This window comes from Canis lupus, chromosome 1 (assembly GCF_011100685.1).
Source record: "Canis lupus familiaris isolate Mischka breed German Shepherd chromosome 1, alternate assembly UU_Cfam_GSD_1.0, whole genome shotgun sequence".
Taxonomy (NCBI): Eukaryota; Metazoa; Chordata; class Mammalia; order Carnivora; family Canidae; genus Canis; species Canis lupus.
The window spans coordinates 89,185,547-89,205,851 of NC_049222.1; the positions used below are offsets into that span (position 1 = coordinate 89,185,547).

Below are 20,305 nucleotides of genomic sequence, written 5' to 3' on the forward strand. Positions count from 1 at the left end.
AGAATCTAGGCTCGTCTAGTGGCTCTACATAGCACAGGTGCATGACAACAACCGAGTCCTTCCCACCAAAGGAAACCCTTCAGCAATGTCACTGTCTCCACCATCCTTGATGGCCTTATATTAGTCCCACCTATTAGAGAGGCCACTAACCTCTAGCCTTGCCCCAGGTCTCCTGCCCCGCAAAAGCTCTTGCTGCATATGAAGACAGATGGATGGACAGACAGACAGACACACACACACACACACAGAGCTGCTGTTGTTTTAGGAATTAGATAATTAAAACTCCTTAAAGGGGGCAAAGACTTCTAGAACAACTTACTATACTTCTGCAAACACCAGCAGCAAGTAAGATCTTATTGTTCTTCTATTACCTACACCAAGACATCTCCAATCTTTCCTCTTCATTCCACCAACTGACCTCTTCAGTTATGAAAAGAAGAACGTATTTAGCTAAGGAGGAGAAATAACCCAGTGCCTTGTGCTCTGATAGTGTTGGCAGGTCCATTGGTTACTATTCTGCATTCAATTAATTCAGGATGTATATTTTTTGACTTCATAAAACAGGAGGCCATCCATTTACCCAAATAAAAAGAAGAAAGCCAGAAATGAAACTTCTTTCTGGGGTAGAGATCCCTGGATTTATTTTTCCCATTTGTGCTTAGATTTGTATGAGTCACCTCAATTTATTAAGTAAGTTTCTTGATCTGTAACAAAACATAGATAAAATGAGGAATACAATACAGGACATAGAAGCAGGCCAGAAGGAAGGAAAACTAGTTTTATTTCTCCATTCAAGTTTCCCTCACTTCAATTTTTCTTCTTCTTAGTTTAATTTTCAAGATAGACTCTGTAAGTGGGCCAGAGGGAATTTTATATCTATCTCATAGATATCTTATAATAGACAATCTCATAATTTATGTATAACATATACCCTACATGTGTTATAAGAATAAATAACATCATGAAAAAATATTGACACGTGTGTATACATATTTGTATAGGAATAAATAAGATTTATGTAACAGGCAAAGCTCAGGGATCTAAGATTTGAAAGGAAGAAAAGGAGGTAAGGATATGATTGTTACATGTGACAGAACCCTAAAGACAACAAAAATAACTTTTACAAACCAAAACTATAATGATTTTTATAGACTGACAATGAAAAGCATTGTTTCCTATCAATGTGTTGCTTGCCAATCTTTAACTGCTTTTTTTCCATGCAGGTCCTAAACCCTTCTTACAGTCTTGAACCAGCAGGTGGAAGGCCCAAGGGATGAGGGATGATGGTAAGAGGATTTTTTTTAATGGTCCCTCTCTAAATTCCTATGATCAAGCTGTCCTCTCTGAGTGGGAAGTGAAGCCATCCCTCCCTTCACAACTTAATTATTTGAAATGATCATAATAGTAATTGTTAACTTATTACTTCTGCTTGGTAGTTCTGCCTATATTTCTGGAAAGCCATAGAAAAACACCACCAGGGACGCCTGGGTGGCTCAGCGGTTGAGTGTCTGCCACCAACCAGCTTCTTGACCAATGGTAGAAAGGGACAAGAAAAAAAACATTCATAGACAAAGACTCTTACCCTCATTTCAGAAGGCCCGCCATATTAATTTGCAAACATGAACAGACATTTGGTATCAGGAAGGAGGTAGAAAAATCTAAGTTTGGGGCCCCTTCTGCTGTCAGGGGGCTGTGAGAAAGCTACTTTGAGAAAGCTCCAGGACATCGCTGGGTCTCATTTCCTTCCCCTATAAATGAAGGCGTTTGACTAGAAGATTGCCAAGATTTCTTCCACACATAAAATTCTGAAAGTCTGGGATGCCTGGGTGGCTCAGTGGTTGAGTGTCTGCCTTCAGCTCAGGTCGTGGTCCTGGCATCGAGTCCCACATCGGGCTCCCCGCAGAGCACTTGCTTCTCCCTCTGCCTGTGTCTCTGCCTCTCTGTGTCTCTCATGAATAAATAAAATTTAAAAATCAAAATTAAATAATATTCTGAAAGTCAAACTTTCTAATTTATCTTCTCGTATACATGGTCACCAAGCAGAAGTCACTTGCTTTGTAAAGTTTAACCTATTTCATTCCAACATTATATTCCTGTTCGGTTTTTTTTTTTCCAGTTACAGCTGTTCCATTAAAAAATACACCAGGAAGTAACTGCATTTTGCCTACTTTGGATTACAACTCTCAGAGTAAGACTGATACTGAGAAAGGAGAACAGCATAGTCATTTCTCATAAGGGAAGCAAGAGGAAGCAATCTTTTCTTCACCCATGTGCAATTTCCAGAAGTGCCAGCTGGGTAGCAGCCAAGGGCTGCTTATATCTGCCTGGTCCTTTTCTCTTAAACTTTGAGAGAGCATTATTATATAAGTTCATTTTGATGTTGCCTAAGGCCAAAGAGTTGGTTGCAGAGCTATCAACTGATAAACACCTAGTTCAGGATTCTTCCCACCAGAGTTCACCACCAGACTCTGACCCTTTTCTAGACTGTCAGAAGATGTGACTGTTCTTAGCCAGTGTCTTTCAACCTCTGGACTTGACTCCAACAAATGAGTCTTCCAGAGGCCTGGCCTAAAAGGATCCATGATGGCCCTAGCAAATAAATGGCCTGCGGGATAGCACAAGTGGAAGTGCCTAACCCGCAGTCTATTGCTCAATGGAGGGGTGCTTCCTTCCCCCTTCCCTAGTAACAGTTAGAGGAAACTGTGGTGGGTTCTGTTGTCCTGACCCCACATTCTCCAATGACATAAGTGTGTCTACCAACTAACTGTATACCTTGCTCAGTGCTCAACTTGGTGCTGGCTGAATGATGGAGCAGATGACATTGGATGGGTAGAGCATCTCAACACTAAGATTCTATGAGGCTCTGGATGCATCACCCCTGAGGTAAGGGGTACGCCTTAGGCCCTACAGTAGCCAACTTTCAGGATACACATAACCAAGCAATTCTCTATCTAGAAATTTCTGTACTGTGTTCTCTTACATGTTGAGTCTCTGTACAAAAGGCCTGGCTGATTTTCGACCTTGTCTCTACCTGTTTTCTTTCTTTTTTTTTTTTTTTTTAAGATTTTATTTATTTATTCATGAGAGACACAGAGACAGAGAGAGTCAGAGACACAGGCAGATGGAGAAGCAGGCTCCATGCAGGTGGCCTGATGTGGGACTCGATCCCGGGACTCCAGGATCATGCCCTGGGCTGAAGGCAGGCACTAAACCGCTGAGCCACCCAGGGATCCCCTCTACCTGTTTTCTGACCCACACCTCTACCCTTTGCTCTTTCAGGCCCACTCTGATAGGATCTGTTCCTGGGCACTAGCACTCCACCTCTCTCCCAGCACTAGCATCTGTCAGTGCTTGGCTTTAGGCTACTGGAGGATTGATTAGAAACAGTCTGGCTTGTGAAACGGACGTACCTGGTACAATAAGTATATGGCTTGGGGGAAAAAATCTCTTCAGTCTGCCTGAGTAAATGAACAGTCTGTCCCAAGAGGCAACATCTCACTGTGAATTGAAGTGAGAGAAAGCAGTCCCAGTCTCTTCCATCGACCACCACCAAGCTGGGCGGCCAGACACACAGGTGGTCCCGGCACCAAGCACCACAGCTGCTCATACTTACAGGTTTCTGTGGCGAAGGGGTGTTATTTTCATCGGAGGGAAACCATCTGCCATCAGCCCTACATGAGCATTATTGGAAATACCTATGTCTCTAGACCATGATTTAATTTGTTTGGAATTTAACCACCTGGCAATAGGGAAAAACCCCAAACAATATGGAAATTTTCATTCAAAGATTCAAAAAGGAACAAGGAAATACTAATCATCCTTAATACACTTAGTCCCTAAGTAGAACACAGTACACAGGCAGGGCTCTGGCAGCCCCTAGTCATTTCTTTTTTTTTAGGGTCCCCTCTTCAAGTATTTGTTGCCATAATGGTCTTTGCCACGATCTGACCACATTGAGGTCTACTTCCTCACCTGCCATTGGGTTCCTTGACTGGTCTGTTTTGGTAAAGAATGGATGCATACCTTAGTCTTGACTTTCTTAACCATCTTCTGTAATTCTGGGTTTGGTTATATAAACTATATGGTGACCCCAAACGAAAACAGTACCTCTAAATCCTCGACCACAGAATCCATAGATGTCAAAGGTAGAGGGAAGCTGATTTTTAAATTCCCATCATCAAGAACAGAAGCCTGAGATAGTGAAAGGGGCACTTCTGCCACGGTTGGGAAAAATGATCCCCTTACCCAAGTAGACTACAGAAATTTCTCCAGGCCACATACTCTTCTGATACATTTATTCCACAAGCAAAGCCATTTCTAAATCAACTCCCTAAAAAGATGTCTAAACCCAAGTATCAGATAAGTCATAGATTCCCTTAGGCCATAATTTCTCAACCTTGGCACCATTGATATTTTATTTTATTTATTTAGAAAGATTTTATTTGAGAGAGAGGGGTGGGGTGGGGGGGCAGAGGGAGAAGAAGGCCCCCCCCACTGAGTAGGGAGCTCAACATGGGACTCCATCCCAGGACCCCAGGATCATGACCTGAGCTGAAGGCAGATGCTTAACGGACTGAGCACCCAGGTACCCTGCCACTGACATTGTAGACTCGGTAATTCTTTGCTGTGTATGTGCGAGGCTGTCCTGTGCACTATATGATGCCCAGCAGCATCCCTGGCCTTTATCCCTAGATGCCAGCAGCATCACTTCCTCCAAATTCATAATCAAAAGTATGTCCACGCATACTTGCTCCCTACATGCTCTGAATGGAGGAGAGGAAAAATTAGCCCTGGTTGAAAAACCACAACTTCATCGAAGTACAAAACCATCATAATATAAGCCAACATAAATCAGCATTTTCTTTATGGTGAATATACGTTGCTGCTTATGTTGTCTGCGTATATGCTATTTGTGTTCACGGAATGCTGTGTATTTTAGGTTTATCAAGAACTGTGTCTTAAAACTTCACAGTTGTTTTAACTCACATTTTGTTTCATCAAGCCAAATGTAAAACACTAGTACTGAAGTGATTTAAAATGAAAAAAACAAGGGGTGCCTGAGTGGCTCAGTCGGTTAGGCATCTGACTCTTGATTTTGGCTCAGGTCATGGTCTCAGGGTGGCGAAATCGAGTCTTGTGTCAGGCTCCATGCTCAGCACAGAGTCTGCTTGTTCCTCTCCATCTGGTCCTCCTATTCGTGCACGCTCTCTCTCTCTCTCAAATAAAATTTAAAAAATGTAAAACAAAAAATCCAATGATGGATCCTGGTCCTTAAAAAAAAAAAGGCAGCTGGCATCATGCATCATGTGTGTACAAACAAGCCTGCCCACCTCCTCAGCCTTCCGCACAGGCATGCACACGTACTCACAAACCCAGGGGCTGCTGTTCCCACAGCAGATGACACTCTGATTCTCAAGGGCAAACCACACAAGGAATGTTTGAGCCATCTGTGCCTGAGAAATGCCCAAGTGAAAATTGATACGAAGGGCATCTCTGGGGCGAGTGGCTTGGTCTGGTCACCCTGAGCAGCTGTCAAAGACGCTGCAAAAAAAGTGCAAAGTATGGAGAAGGGCTGAGGACCCAGATACTTGCACCCAGAGCTCCAGCTCTGCTTCTTGCACTCAGCACACTCTTGGCCAACAACTCAAGTATTTGCGCTTCTATTTCCTTATATGTTAATGAACAGTTTTCTCAGAGGCATTTCCAACTCTCACAGTCTAAGTTTCTAAGAATATAATGCAGACAAATGTCACTTCCACCCACCCCACAATCCTTCTCTTTTCTAAATTAATCATTTCTGCTATTTCCACCTTGAGTGACGGTGATGATTTTCATTTCAACAGTAACTGCAAAACTGCAGAGGATATCCACTCGACTTTCAAGAAAACAGATGAATCCTGTCATCGGAGGTGATGATCTTACTCCAATTTTCTGCCCAAGATTAAATCTCTGAGGATAGCTAATGTTCCATTTTCAAAGAAATATTAAAAAGATCCATTCAAGTTTATCCAAACTCCATGCTGGAAAAATACCAGTCCCATGGTACATATGAAGTCACCAGCATATTTCTAGCCCTTGATCCCAATCTAGACATCACTTGACTCTATACCCCATGTAGAGATTTTTCCATCTATCATTTCCCTTTTCTGGACATGCTTCATAAACATGACCTGCTTCTGTAAACACCAAAGAAATAATAGGGCAAATGGTACTGTGGGAGATGCATAATACAGGCAAGGAAGGAGACTACCTCTGGCAGTGAGCTCAGAACTGGATTTTAAAAACTGTGTTCAAAGACTGACTGGTTCATGTTATAGTAGGACCATGAGCCATCCTTGCTTCTCAATCATGAGGAAAGCACCAGAAGTCCTGTTTCATGCTTCCACCTTGTAAAACAATCTCTTATCTATGTAAGTTTATCACAGGGAGATTTAGGTCTTGGAGGTGTCTTTATTACACTTATTGATTCAAAGGAGGGGTTAAATAGAACAGGAAGGGAAAGAGAGGAGGAAGAGGAGGAGGTCGAGGAAGTCCAGATGTGAGACTGTCTCTCCTCTCCACGCCTCAGGAGCTCAATCAGTGTCTGTTCAGAGTCTCAGATTGACAGTACGTGCTACAGGGATGACAGAGTGCTCTAGGTGCACAGAGGAGGACACGGTTAAATTCTACTCTAGGACACAGAACGATGGACTCCAAATATGGTCACGTCCTAACAAAACTTGTGAAGCCTAAAAGAGTATGTTACCTTAGAAGGCACAATATTACAAGGTTGTAGGTGCAATTAAGGTTGCTAATCAGCTTGAGACAGGGAGATTGTCCTGGATTACCTGGATGGGCCCAATATAGTAACATGAATCCTTAAAAGTGAAAAAAGAAGAGGTAAAAAAAGGGGGGTGAATGAGATACAGTGTGAAAAGATATAACTAACTGCTCCTTGGTGGCTTGGAAATTGAGAAAGGGGCCATGGGCCAAGGAATCTAAGTGGCTTCCAGAAGCAGGGAAAGGCAAGGAAGTAGACCCTCCCCTAGAGCTTCCAGAAAGGAATGCAGCCCCTTTGACATCATGATTTCAGCTTGGTTGAGACATGTATTGGATGTCTATCTTACAGAACTGTAAGATAATAAATTGTGTTGTTTTAGGCCACGAAGATTGCAGTAATTTGTTACAGCAGCAGGAGGAAACAAATACACACATAAATTTTAAAACACCCAAATGCTTTTAGGTCCTGTCTACACAAAGCAGCCCAACCCTTTCACTCTTTGCTGCACTAATTCCAAAGGAAAGAATCTATCTATAAATAAGATGTTCTACTGGGACTTGTCAGGAGTGGCACAGACTACACTATTGTGCTTTATTACTGCTATTGTTTTAAATACTTTGAGAGAAAGAGAGAGAGAGAGAGAATGAGAACTCAAGTAGGGAGAATGGTAGGCTATTTATAAATAAGATGTTCTGGACTGGGACCTGTCCAGAGTGGTTTGGACAAAACCAGTTTTGTCATTGTTTGTTAAAAATTTTTTTTTATTTACTTGTCAGAGAGAGAGGGAGAAAGAGCGCGCAAGCAGGGGAAGCAGCAAATGGAGAGGGAGAAGCAGGCTTCCTACTGAACAGAGAGCCCCGACTCAGGACTTGATCCCAGGACCCTGGAATCATGACCAAAGCTGAAGGCAGACACTTAACTGACTGAACCACCAAAGCGCCCCTTATTGTTTTTTTTGTTTTTGTTTTTGTTTTTTTTTTTTAAATAAGTAATTTATTTATTCATGAGAGACACACAGAGAGAGGCAGAGACACAGGCAGAGGGAGAAGCAGGCTCCATGCACCTGGAGCCCGACGTGGGATTCGATCCAGGGTCTCCAGGATCGCGCCCCGAGCCAAAGGCAGGCGCCAAACCGCTGCACCACCCAGGGATCCCCTTATTGTTGTTTTTAAGGCAAAGGTCACACATACCTCCCCGAGACAGCTTGTGAAAAGCATTAACTCTTGGGATAATTTCCACACAGATTACTCTGGTATGGGGGAAAGGACAGCAGGCCTATTGGAAGAAATTCTAAACACTGCACCAAATTATAAGCAAACTACAAATACTCTATCCATAGACTGATACCAAATCCAAATTAAATAATATTTTAAGAGAAACACAGTTTTACTATTTTCAAGTACTGAGAGTATCTCAAAAGCTGTTTCCACTGATTGCCTTTCCATGGTCTGTTAAATCAATTATATACAGAAGTCAATACTCAATTAAGATTTTAAAGAACTCTTTTTTAAAAAGATTTTATTTATTTATTCATGAGAGAGAGAGAGAGAGAGAGAGAGAGAGAGGCAGAGACAGATGCAGGCTCCACGCAGGGATCCTGATATGGGACTCAATCCCGGAACTCTAGGATCATGCCCTGGGCCAAAGGCAGGCACTAAACCACTGAACCACCCAGGGATCCGAAGATTTTAAAGAACTCTTAATAAAACCAGAGTCAGAAAGAAACTTTCTCAATATGGAAAACAGTTCTTGAGTTAAATGACAACACTATACCATTTCCATAGTACCTCCCAAATGTATATGGCCAAGAAAGTTTTACTTAAATAGCTATTAATAACCCATGTGTGCCACAAATTATACTCTGGAGACAGTACAATAGCCATTTGTCTTTTAAAATCATGGACAAGGCAGTCCTGTTATCACTAAGATTCTTTGATACTATTTTGGAAAATCACACTAGTAAAATAAGACAAGAAAACTAAATACAAAATATTGGTTAGAAGGAGAAAAATAATTTACAGATGATATGATTGCCACCTATCATACCCAAGAATCAATCATGGACCTAGGAGAATAGTTTAAAAATAAAGTTGGCAGTTTATAAAACAAACTCACATAAGTCAAGAACTCACACATTCCCAGCTAGGAAATGTAATGAAAAAAAAAATCTTATTTGTAATAGAGGGAAAAAAAAAACCCCATAACAATAAGAACAAAAAGAAAATCCCACATAAATTACTTAGGAAAATTTTTAATAAAAAATAGGTACAAAGTCTCAGAAGACTATAAGTTACTGAGGAGCATAAAAGACAATAAATATACCATAAAAGACAATAAATATACCGACATTTAACTCTTGGAAGGGAAGACCTAACAGTTAAAGATGCTACTTCTCTCTAAAATCACTAATAAATTTAAACCAATTTCAACAAAGATCGCAATAGCAATCTTTTTAGAAGCAACAATCTTAGAATTCCGAAGCTTAATTAGAGGAATTAATGTAAATATAAATTTTTGAAAATTAAGAATTCTTTGGGAAGTCTTACATTATCATGAATATTATAATTTAAACAAAGCATTTCCAGCATAACATTTAAAAATGAGGGCGAAGACAAAAGCCTTTAGGGAAATATTAACAAATCCAACTTCATAAAAGCCTGGATCAAAAAAAAAAAAAAGAGAGAGAGAGAGAGAGAGAGCAAAATTAAAGACTAATTTAAAACAAGAAAAACATAAAATTAAAAAACAACAACAACAAAAAATACGGGCAGCCGGTTGGCTCAGTAGTTTAGCGCCGCCTTCAGCCCAGGGCGTGTCCCGAGATCGAGTCCTGATCCAGCTCCCTGCATGGAGCCTGCTTCTCCCTCTGCCTGTGTCTCTGCTTCTCTCTCTCTGTGTCTCTCATGAATAAATAAAATTTTAAAAAAACATTTGCAATAAAAATGCAAGCCCTTAATATGTAAGTAGCTCTTATAAATGAATGCAAACTGAGGCATTTTCATCTAGCTAGCAGAGATTCTTAAAATGAATAGGGCTCAGTGTCAGAACCTGGGAAAACATGCACTTTCTTAAATCAGCTGGAGGCACTGTAAATTGAAAACTTTTTGAAAGGTAAGTCAGCAACAGTGCTAAAAAGTCCAGGCCCTGTATAACATGATTCTGTGAGGTCACAGACCAATCCCCTGTATTCAAGGCTATAGCCGTGTTGCCTAATATGTATAGGTACTCAGGTTTATCTACTGAGTGAGAACATGTGGTGGGCAAACAGATATTCTAAGGCCAAAGATGCTGTTTGAGGCCACTGGGTACCCAATGATCTCTGGTCCAGGTGACATTGGGGAGGATGAGTTTGGGCCAATAAGCAGGAAGGCCGTGGATGGTTATAACTGTTTCCTATTCAAGAGTAGGCTGCCAGTTTAAATTCTTCCTTCACAAGGATGGAACCCTATGGATAAAGGGCTGTGGCCTGGTACCCTAGATTCAGCCAGACTCTGCCCTGTGCACCAAGAGATTCTGAGCACCGTGGCTGCCCCTCTGATAGGCACAGCTACTTCTGTTCTGTGGAGCCATCTGGCTCCCAGCAAGACACCCTTTTCCTTGGCTAGGTCAATCATGAGCTATATCATGCTAGGTAGCTTCTTCTCACCCTTCAGGAAACTCATGTGAAATAATTCAGGACTTCCATTTTCCGAAAAAACCCCAAATTTAAAAATTAGCAATATATGTGTCAATGGAGGTATCCCATATGCTAATAAAACTTGCTTAAAAATAAATGTATGAACAAAAAGTATGGAGGTCAGCATCAAAGCAGGCCAACTTGGCATACCTCAAAGTCCAAAAGGAAAGAGAAACTTACTGTTTTTATTACATGGAATACTTCCCTTGGAAAACAGGATTTTGCTTATCAAAGCAGAACCTCAGAAGACTCCATCCTTTCTGATTTTGTTCACAAATGAAACTTCAATGCTTCAAAGGCTCTTTTGTATTTACAACTTTAAGACACCCCTAATTTATAATATCAGTTATATCTAAATTAAGTGTTCCATCAGACATCAGGCGATGAAAAGGCGGAACAGATCTGTCTCTGAGTTTATCATAATTAAGTTAAAAATAAAAAAAAATTCTTAGGGGATGACTGTGCCACTTGTGCTGCTTTGTTTTCTGAGATTTTCTTTAAAACACATGCAACACAAAGTTGGACATGCCCTCCCCACCCCCAACTTCCCCATCCTGTAGTCTTGAGTGGCACAAGCTCACCCCATTTTACTGCATTCTACAGCCTTGGAGAGAACATTTCATTTCCCCCTGGGGAATTCTACTGGCCTAGGAACAGTAGCTACAACACACAAAGGCAAAGAAAGATGAAGAGAAAGGACTCTTAGAGCTTAAAATCAGTTTCGTAAAAATAAACCAGAGAGATGGTTAAGCTACAAGACTTTTAATTTTTACTTAAATAAAATGGAAATCAAGGAAAACATTTTTCCTTGTTTTCCAAGGAAACTTCCTTGTTTTCCATAGGATACTTTTTTTTTTTTTGAGGTGTCTTTAATAACCAAAAGTTAGATTTCCTTTGGCCACAGAGTCCTACTGCTCTTTCTAAATAACTTATCACCTCAACACCCAACAGCAAGGACTGCCATCCACAGAGACCAGGGTCCCAAGCCATTTGGAATTCCAAGGTGAACAATGTGGCAGCATGTGAAGGTGAAGTAAAATCTGTTCCTTCACTAAGTATTGAGTTCCAGCTGGTTGGCCAAGTACTTGTTCTTGTGGGGCTTACATTCCATGGGGATCTAGTGACAACAGTACCAATTTAATATCTGTATAGCCAACTATGGTCTTCCGAGTGCCTTTTCATCCATCATCAGATTCACTAGTCAAACCATACTGTGGCATTGCTCTGCTCAGACATTACCTGTCCTGCATGGGACTGAGCTCATAAACAGCAGAGCCAGCCTGGCAACCCAGCCAGGCTCCCTGTCTCAGCTCTGCACTAGTGAGGGATGAAGGCAAAGCAGGAGGGCCGGGGCTCTCATCACCACCGCCTGCCTCTGGGTCCTGACTGCAGGTTTAAAGTCTACTTCATGAGGTTGTAGCTGCTCTGAAAACTGCCAGGCTTTTACTCCCTCTCCTTCCCTTTGAAATAGCAAACCTGAAAAATTATTGGTCCTGTGTCTTTCATGTTACACAGAAAAAGATGTTTGGTATGCTACTGTGTTCGAGAAATGGGCTGCCAACCCCTCCTAAATTCTGATTCTCCCTGACAGTAACTGGCACCCACCTAGGGGCAGCCTTTAACTTAGGAGGGCAGCCCTCCTAAATCCTGATTCTCCCTGACAGTAACTGGCACCCACCAAGCGGCACCCTTTAACTGAGGCAATATCTAGAAAGAATGGAACCTTTAAGTGATGGAGTTGGGAAGAGACGGCCTTTTAAAATTCACTGCTGAAACTCTTCCATACACTCAGAGCGGCCGATTGTAAGGCGTCTGCAGACCATAGACAAGGGGACTTAAGGATGCCAAAAGATTAATAGTCAACTTTTAAAGAGTCATGCAGTGACCGGAGAGAGACATAATCGCTCTCATCTCTGACACATAAAAAGCCAAAAGAACTGAACTGGGCTCTTTCAAAGCGTTCTTTCTCTGATCCGAATACCCAAAGTGCAAATTCCACCCCCTTCTCCCAGCACCCCCTTCTTCCCTCCAGCATATCTCACCTCTAATTGCAGATCTGGAACTGTAGCTCAAGAATATCTCTCTCTGGGATGTCTATGACAATTTTAGAATTAAGAAGAAAAAAGTGATACATCTCTTGAACATTTGGTGCCAGGCACTGTATGGGACCCTACGGATGTCAAGATGACTGGGCAAGGCCCCTGCTCTCTAGCTACTCAAGATGCAGTTGGCAGGATATAACTGCAAGCTATTACTACAACACAAAGTCATTCATGATATAACAGGTCAAGTGCAGGGTGCTGAGGGAGGTCTGGGAACATGTAACCAACAGTCAGTGCCTAGGAGCGTGTAGATGGGCGATGACAGAGCTGTTTCTGGAATGAAGACCTTCTAGAATGATCAGCATGGACCTAAAGGAACAGGGATGCACGTATCCAGTGTGGCAGGAGTTAGGTGTGTGCTGAATAGCAGAAGATGCGAGAAGACAAGCCCACTGTGGACAGACTCTTTATGGATGCCTATGCTGTGCTTCAGAGTATGGATTTTCTCTGTGGGTAATGGAAGGCCGATGGAAGACTACGTGTATGGGAATGAGTCGGCCAGCTTTGTTTATTTCAAGAACATAACTCTATGAAGGAGAGTCTTAAGAGGTTGTATCAAAATGTAAATGTTTCCCAGTCCTGGGGCCTCTCCTCCATCTAACTCACCAGTTCCTCGGGAATCCACAGCTCAACAAATAGGAGGGTAACCTTGAGTTCCAAATCCACCTTTCTCACTATCAACTAGATACTCCCCTTCGATGGCTCAAAATGTCTTGGAACTGACATGTCCAAATTGGAAGACATGATTTTCCTTCCTAAACCCTTCCTTATACCACTCCTCTTCATCTTGATCAATGGCCACGACATCCACCCAGGTGCTTGGGTTAGATTCCAGGGATCATCAAACATTCGGTTCATGCCCTCACTCCCATATGCAACCACAAGCAGTCCAGCCTACTATATCTCTCAGCTCAGGCCACCACCTATTTCTCTAACTCAGGATTTCTCAATTTAGCACTAGATAGTTGGGGCCAGATAGTTCTTTGTGGCGGAGCCCTATCCTGCACATTGTGCAATGTGTAGCAGCATCCCTGGGCTCTGATCTACATGCTGGCCCCACCTGCCCCTGGTCCTCCGCAAGCTGTGACGGCACTGCCTTGCGTTCCCTGGGACATAATGTGGGGCTCAGGTGAGAGCCACTGCTCTCACTGTCCTACTTCTGCTTCTTTGCTCAAGATCCTCCATCACGCTTGGCCTCTCCCTCAATTCCCTGAACCCATGAAGCTCCTTCCTGCTTCCAGGACTTGGCAAATGCTGTTGTCTCTGCCAAAGAAATTCTTACTTCTACTCTTCTGTTGGCTGGCTCCTTCTTGCACTTGCAATCCCAGCCCCCAAGTCACTTTCTTAAAGAGGCTTCCCGAAATCCTTCATCTAAAAGATAGCAACCGGGATCCCTGGGTGGCGCAGCGGTTTAGTGCCTGCCTTTGGCCCAGGGCGCGATCCTCGAGACCCGGGATCGAATCCCACGTCGGGCTCCCGGCGCATGGAGCCTGCTTCTCCCTCTGCCTGTCTCTCTCTCTTTCTCTCTCTCTCTGTGACTATCATAAATAAATAAAAATTAACAACAACAAAAAAAAGATAGCAACCCTGCTCTTATTTTCTTCACAGCATTTTTTAAATGGAAGGATTATTGACATATAACATTTACGTGAGTTTCAGATGTACAATGTAATGATTTGATATTTGTAAATACTGTAAAGTGACAATAAGTCCAGTTGCCATCAGGCACCATGTAGAGCTACAAAATTTTTTTTCCATGATAAGGACTACCAAAATTAACTCTTAGGAACTTCCAAATATACAATGCAATATTATAGTCAATATAGTAATATATACTGCATATGCAATACATATTATATAATATTATAAAATAATATAGTTGTAACTACCATGCCATACATTATATCCCTGTAACTTATAACTCCCAAGTTTGTACTATGGATCCCCTTCACTCATTTTGACCACCCCAACTTTCCTCTCCCCTCTGGCAACCACCAATCTGTCCTCTGTATCCATGAGTTCTGTTTTGTTTTGAGATTCCATGTGTAAGTGAAATCATACACTATTTGTTTTTGTCTGACTTATTTCACTTAGCATAATACCCTTAAGATCATCCATGTTGTCACAAATGGCAAGATTTCATTCTGTTTTATGGATGAGTGTATTCCATTGTGTGTGTGTGTGTGTGTGTGTGTGTGTGTGTGTATGTGTATCACATCTTTTTTATATCCAATGGACATTTAGGCTGTCTGCATATCTTGGCTATTTTAAGCAGTGCTACAATGAACATGGGGGTATATATATCTTTTTGAATAAGTATTTTTGTTTTCTTCAGATAAATAACCAGAAGCTAGATCATACGGTAGCTCTATTTTTCAATTTTTAAAGAACTTTCATAACTGTTTTCCACAGTGGGCTGCACCAATTTACATTTCTACCAACAGTGCACGAGGGTTCCATTTTCTCCACATCCTCACTAATGTTTGTTATTTCTTCTCTTTTTGATAAGCATCATTCCAACAGGCGTGAGGTGTGGGTTTGATTTGCATTTTCCTGATGATGAGTGACACGAAGCATTTTTTCACTTGGTTGGCTATCTCCCACCTTCTTTGGAAAAATGGCAATTCAGATTGTCTGCCTATTTTGTAGTCATCTTGCTTTCTTTTGTCATTGAGTCACATGGGTTTTTATATATTTTGGATATTAACTCCTTATTGGCCATATCATTTGTAATATCTTCTCCCATTCAGTAGGCAGCCTTTTCATTTTGATGGTGGTTTCCTTCACTGTGCAGAAGCTTTCTGGTTTGATGTAATCCTATTTGTTTATTTTTGCTTATGCTGCTCTTGCCTTTGGAGTCAGGTTCAAAATATCACCGGCCAGACCAATGTCAAGGAGCTTAGTGTCTTTATTTTATTCAAGGAGTTTTACGGCTTACATTCAAGTATGCAATTCATTTTAAGTTAATGTTTGCACATGGTATAAGAAAGTGATCCAGTTTCATTTTTTGGCATGTGACTCTCCAGTGTTCCCAGCACCAGTCACTGAAGAGGCTGTCCTTTCCCCACTGTATATTCTTGCTTCCTCTGTCATAAGTTGATTTACCATATATGTGTGGGTTTCTTTCACAGGACTTTAAAAGTTAGTAATTGTTTTATTATGTTTCCTTCTTCTGGTTTGTCTGTACCATAAAAATGAAAGCATTCTTAGGGCAGGGACCACATTTGTCCTGGCGTCTGCTCTCCCCTCAAGGCCCAGCATGGTGTCAAGCTAAGTAAGTATTTGTCAGCTGGATAAATGAATGAATGCACGGACATACAATCAAACGCACATCTTATATCCCAGATATTAACCACATCCTTAAAAAAATGACAAAGTCAGAGCATGAAAAAGTAGCTTGGGAGAAATAGAATGTCACCCGGACAGCCTATATGTCAGCTAGGGGCTCGATAACCTAAAGCTCCCTGATCCATCATGCACAGGATACAGAAGCACATCTTGGATGAGTAAAAAGCACTCCCATCAAAGTAAGCATGGGTGATGATCTCACTGAGAAAACAAGCACAGCCAGACCTAATGAACAGTTAAAAAGTTTCCTTATAACCGAACCCACTTCGTGTCTCTGGGTGTCTGGACATACATATGTATTGGGGGTTAAACAGAAAAGATAAGAGCAGAGTGAGAATCTCAATTTTATAGTCCTCAGAGACCACAGCTATCTTCTTTTGCTTCTCTCCTTGATGATGATGCACTGAAATGTCTCACGGACAGCTTCTGCGCAAAGGGCTGGTCTTATCTGCCTTGTGTGGTACAATAAAAGCCACAGACACAGGATCTACAGACAGCGAACTTGCCAGAAAATACAGGTGTACCATCTGGAGAAACTTGACTCCCACACAGGAAAATAACTTTCAAAGTATTCACCCTCCAACCCAATGCTTTCTTTATCAGATCTTCTGAGCTATGGAAGCAGATTATTAGTGAGTTATTACTCCTCCTGTGACAGCCTGCAGAACAGTGAGGTCTGAAGCGTGTTCTCCTAATATGACAGTTCAAAATATATCACCCCCTCCAAATGGATGTCAATTTTTAGTTTTGGGCTCAAGAATGATTTTTTGAAATCATCACTTTGTCATTTTATTTCCAGAGTTCCACACAATGCCCAAGGATCAGATGGTTTTTCATTTCAAAATTAATATGTAGTTTCTAGTCATACCCCTTTTGAGGGTACAACGCAGATTCTATATTCAGTGGAGAAACACACTCTGGACAAGGCAAGGTGGCTTCTGAACCACTGAATGGAGGAAAGCACGTTTGAAAATTATTCAGTTTTATTTTGGCCCAATTCCAAAGGTGGCTAGTTTCATTTATACCACTGGCCTCCACCATTCTAGTGGATAATTGAGAACGTTCCATTTTAATATCATAGGTGCCACAGGCTTCAGAAAATACTGCAGTGGTTTGGGTCTGACACACCCCAGGGAGAGATAGTTGGGGTTCAAATCTCAGCCTTACTCTGCCACTTACTTGGGTGCCCTGGAACAGCTAACTGAACCTCTTTGTACCTCAGTTTTTCATCTATAAAATAGCAACAAGGTTGTTATCAGATTAAATGAGTTAAGAATTCTTAAGTGCTCAGATAGATGTCTGGCATATGCTAAGCACTCAATAAATGTTGCTCTTATTATTAACAAAGCTTTTAAAATTGCTTCCAATTGAAAATAACTATGCTTTTCTTTGCTGAATTAACAGGTTTCTGGCTAGAACAGCTTGAGTTCAATAAATTAGATTCTCCTAGCGACTAATGATTCTAACCCCATAAAACAGTAAAAATTCTGAATAAGCACAAGGCATATATTTTATTAGTGTTTGTGCAGTAGACAGAAGACTAGAACCTAACTTATGTTGCTGGTCTTCTTTTCTGGAATCCACAATAAAGAATTCTAGAAGTTTTCTTTTCTATGTTCTTAAGCAATTTCTAAGAGACAACTTTAAAAATCTCTGTTAAGTGATTTGGGAAGGGAAATGGGATGGAAGCGATAAAAATGCACAAGGGAAATGGGATGGAAGCGATAAAAATGCACAAGCTGGGGTCCTTGGCTGGCTCAGTCAGGGGAGCATGTGACTCTTGATCTCAGGGTTGTGAGTTCAAGCCCCATGTTGGGTGGAGAGACTATTTACAAATAAAATCTTAAAAAAAAAAAAATGGACAAGCCATAGGCCTTAGGTCAAGAGGCCTGAGGTCCAGATCAGAATCCTGTTGTCCAAACTGTGGAAAGAAGTGTGCAGGTCATCTGGGCATATTAAGCCTTTAAATTTGAAAGCAAAAGCTACATTGTGCTGAGAGCAGGAGCTCCAGCTCAGCTGGCCCAGCATGCTACGGAAAACACCAGCCTCCACACCTGCCATGCACACTAAACCCAACAATGGCGTGGTGGTTGTTGCCCTGAAGAAAGTTGTGCAGCAAGTTTAGGGTGTTGTGGGGACACCAATGCAATGTTTATTAGGATCAGGGACACACACACACAAGAGATGGCAATTCCACAGTTAATCAGAATGCAGTAGTGCGGCAAACCCGGGTGGCTTAACACATAGACATTCCCTCCAATGTGAAGGTCAAAATAGGCCACTTAGAAATGAACAATGCCAGGGAACACCTTGATAGGATGGTTTGGCTTCTCCTCCTACTTGAAGCTGCCTGCTGTTTCTGCTTAATTACCTGAAATGTAGCTGGGAAGTCATAAAAGCAGATCTGTAATCACTTGCTTTAGGACTTAGGAAGAACACAGCAACACAGGTGATACCCTACAGACGCTGCAGGGTTTGGAGGGAAGATCTGCACAGGTGGGTGGATGGTAATGGTATATAATTCCACATGCTTCTAAATCTAATGGGATTATTGAAAAATTTCCCTTCCCTGAGAATGATGTAGCTCATCTGCTTGCTGCTCAATTAAAAAACACAAACACACATACATAATGGCAGTCCACCATCAGGAAGGAGCACATCTTTCTCTTATTCTGAAACCATGGCTGTATGGAATGCCAGAGTCCTGCTCCAGCATGCACTGTCTGTTCTCCCTGCCCAGGCCAGGTGGAACCAGCACCAGGATGCTACTGGACCAGTCTCCTCATGAGCCCAGCAACCAGGATGCTAACTGACCAGTCTCCTCATCAGCCCAGCACTGGGGGAGGCAATCACACCAGCTGCCTTGCTTGGTACTAAGAGAACTAACCTGATTGGAAATCAGAGGCTGAGGGATCTTGCTTTTTCTAATAAAGACAGTGATTTCACACACTGGTATTTTACTTTTTCCAGGATGTGTCTGATCCTCACTCCACAGTGAGGCACTCAGGATATGTATTAATGACATTTCATCAATGAGAAAAATGAAGATTCAGATCAATTAGAGAAAAATGCCTAAGATTTTACAACTAATACCTAGAAGAGTGAGACTCACATCTACCCTCTTCTTAAAAGGATAGTTTGGTTTGGGCAAGGTTTTTCAGCCCTGCTGCTACTAACATTTCAGTAATTCTCTGTCGTGGGCACTGTCCTATGTGTTATAGGATATGGTATGGCTGGGCTCTACCTCCTAGATGCCAGTTGCACCAGCGCAGCAACTGTGACCATCAAAAATGTCTACAGACAGACATCACCAAATTTCCCTGGGAGGGCGTGGGGGGAGGGGGGTGGTGGTTGAAAACCATTGGGTTAGAATGTTTTGGATGAAGGTGACTAGGAATAACAATCAGAATGCCCAAGGATCACTCTTCCTAGGGACTACTGTGGTTGCTTTTCATGAGAACTGCTGCCCAATGCACAGAAAAACATGTCTCTGGTTGAGCTGTAGAGTGGAGCTCTACCAGGGCACAAAGCAAGTATCTGGTTTTATGGAGGTGATGGCCCTCTAGCTTGTGAAGGGAAGGACAAGCAGTCAGGGCATGGGACACATGGCAGCCCCTACTCCCATCTTAAAACGTTATTTATTCAATTTCTGAACAGGTAAGACATTCATGTGGTTCAAAATTAAGCAGATCTACAGGTATATACAGACAAGTTTTCCCCAACTCAAAATTTCCACCACCCAGTTCTCCCTGGAGGCAACCAATGTTACCAGTACCTGTATATGTTCCAAGAAATATTTCATAAAAGAGCTTGTATTTAAATAAATGCTCCCACTTAGATCAAAGTATCTCTGAGTCGTTACCTTACCTATGTTTAAAAGATCATAAAAGTCATCTTTTCTTGGCATGATGGGCTGGCATTCTTCCCTCTTAACCTCATCACTGCCTACTTCCCTGATAGGCAAACTGGCTGGACACTGAAATTCATTGACATCTAAGGCCTTGAAACACAGAACACAACAAAATGGAAAAAACCACGGAACCCGGATCAAGGACACTGGATCCTAGTCTGCTATTCTGAGTGCTGCCATCAAGCGTGCTGGTCATGGTAGAAAATAGGTAGAGAGAGTGATGGGTGGGTCACTGATGCCAAAAGCAGGCAATCCTTCCCCACCCTTGGGCAGCCTGCAGTAGTCATCAAAACCAGAATCCCCAGCAGGTTGGGGGCGCTATTGTGGGCCACCCCAGGATGGAAGGAGAAGTAGAAGGTGGGGAGGGCAAGAAGCCTGGAATGCTCATCTGGGGTGGCATCTTGAGAGAGGAAGAAATGCCAATGGTGGCAGTAACAAGTACCTGGGGCAGTCTGTGCCAGCTGACTGGTGAAACGATGATCAATTCCAATGAACAAGTCACCAAACTG

At 42.0% G+C, this 20,305-nt stretch overlaps 1 protein-coding gene and 1 long non-coding RNA gene across 8 annotated transcripts in view; one reads left to right on the forward strand and one right to left on the reverse strand.

The window, feature by feature from the left end:
- The window catches only part of PIP5K1B (phosphatidylinositol-4-phosphate 5-kinase type 1 beta), a 299,484-nt gene that overhangs the window by 152,428 nt on the left and 126,751 nt on the right, over nt 1–20,305 (reverse strand). Inside the window, exon 1 of one of the 7 annotated variants that reach the window (XM_038527143.1) lies at nt 12,479–12,645. The exons of the other annotated variants lie outside the window; for them this stretch is intronic. The gene's annotated coding sequence lies outside the window, so the exon portion shown is untranslated. Of the gene's footprint in view, nt 1–12,478; nt 12,646–20,305 lie in introns of those variants that run through there. 7 annotated transcript variants of the gene reach the window in all.
- LOC111096775 overlaps nt 1–20,305 on the forward strand; it is a 30,754-nt gene that overhangs the window by 4,729 nt on the left and 5,720 nt on the right. Inside the window, exons 2-3 of the long non-coding RNA XR_005354231.1 lie at nt 1,224–1,286; nt 5,844–5,909. This is a non-coding gene — a long non-coding RNA (uncharacterized LOC111096775). The remainder of the gene's footprint in view (nt 1–1,223; nt 1,287–5,843; nt 5,910–20,305) is intronic.